This window comes from Trichechus manatus, unplaced genomic scaffold (assembly GCF_000243295.1).
Source record: "Trichechus manatus latirostris isolate Lorelei unplaced genomic scaffold, TriManLat1.0 scaffold00018, whole genome shotgun sequence".
Classification (NCBI taxonomy): domain Eukaryota; kingdom Metazoa; phylum Chordata; class Mammalia; order Sirenia; family Trichechidae; genus Trichechus; species Trichechus manatus.
In genome coordinates, this window is record NW_004443954.1 from 16,209,511 (window position 1) to 16,211,246 (window position 1,736).

General features: G+C 35.2%; 1 pseudogene across 1 annotated transcript; it reads left to right on the plus strand.

The window, feature by feature from the left end:
- The first annotated feature begins 770 nt into the window (after positions 1 to 770).
- LOC101348079 (small ubiquitin-related modifier 1 pseudogene) lies at positions 771 to 1,073 on the plus strand (annotated as a pseudogene). The gene has a single exon (XR_001121462.1). The product of XR_001121462.1 is annotated as a small ubiquitin-related modifier 1 pseudogene (transcript).
- The last annotated feature ends 663 nt before the right edge of the window (positions 1,074 to 1,736 follow it).

The window sequence follows — 1,736 nt, forward strand, 5'->3', positions numbered from 1 at the left end:
TGCTTTCGTAAAGATTTACAGCCTTGAGAAACCCTACTTGGCAGTTCTACTCTATTCTTACATGGTCTCTATGAGTTAGAATTGACTCAACAGCAATGGGTTTGCTTTTTTTTTTTTTTTTTTTTTTTGGTTTTTATAAATTTTATTTATTTTTAATTATTCAAATTTATTTGCTATGGTAGAACCAAATTTAAAAAGTGACATAATTTTATATCCAGGTAAAATGAAATGGCAACAATTAATTGGAGTACAAAAATGAAAGCTCACAGAAGATAAAAAGAAACAGATTTGTGCATCCCTAAAGACAATTCCAAAATTAACTAGCTTTAAAAAATGTAATGAATCAGAAGATCCTTCTTTCATTTAACGCTGAAATTTAATGGGTGTAAATGTCGTACTAGTACCGCTAGTGCTGAAATTACTAATAGCAATATTAGTATAACAGGATTAGTTCCAAATTCTGCATCCATTTCTTGCTGGAGTAACAAAAAAAAAAAAATGCTGTATAAAGTAAAACTATTTTAGAATCTGAAATTGTAGCCTCTGAAGACCCCATAAATAGCAGAAATATAGATACTGCTTTGTGGAGTAATTTTCTTCTAATGAAAGAGGGCCAAGGATTGTCAGCATCACAGTGGGATATTTGAAAATCTGTGTTAAAAATTTCTGGATGAAGGGGAAGAGAGACAGATTTGTAAACCCTGGAGCGAGATTCTGCCTGCCTGAGGTCGCTGCTGTGCGGAGACCCCCGGAGTGAAGCCACCGTCACCATGTCTGACCAGGAGGCAAAACCTTCAACTGAGGACTTGAGAGATAAGAAAGAAGAATACCTCAAACTTAAGGTCATTGGACAGGATAGCAGTGAGATTCACTTTGAGGTGAAAATGGCAACACATCTCAAGAAACTCAAAGAATCATACTGTCAAAGACAGGGAGTTCCAATGAATTCACTCAGCTTTCTCTTTGAAGGTCAGAGAATTGCTGATAATCACACTCCAAAAGAACTGGGAATGAAGGAAGAACATGTGATTGAAGTTTATCAGGAAAAAACGGGGGGTCATTCAACAGTTTAGATATTCTTTTTAATTTTTTTTCTTTTCCCTTAATTCTTTTTTATTTTTAAAAATAGTTCTTTTGTAATGTGGTGTTCAAAATGGAATTGAAAACTGGCACCTCTCTTTAAAACATTTTGTATTTTGAATTCTAGTGCTCATTATTACCATTTGTTTCCATTGTGCTGATTTTTGGTGATCAAGCCTCAGCCCTCTTAAAAATTGCATGTGTGCACAGAGAGGTCACCTTTTCCAGGACTGTGCATTTTCAGACTTATGGGATAAATGAGATCTACCAATGCAAGTGTTCATAATGACTTTCCAGTTGGCCCTGAAGTTCTATCATGTGATTGCATCACTCCTGGACTATGACTTTCAGTGGGAGATGGAAGTTTTTCAGAGAACTGAACTGTGGAAAAATGACCTTTCCTTAACTTGAAGCTACTTTTAAAATCTGAGGGTCTGGACCAAAAGAAGAGGAATATAAGGTTGGAGTCATGGTGACATATGGTGAGAGTAATGACTAACTCCAAAGATGGCTTCACTGAAGAGACACATCATTTTAAGATTAAAATAAAATTCTTGCCAGAAGATCCCAGAAAATTCTAATTTTCATTAGCAGTTACTGAAGTTATTCATGCAGAAGTGTATACAACAGAACACTGCTCTTTTTGATTTTCTTTG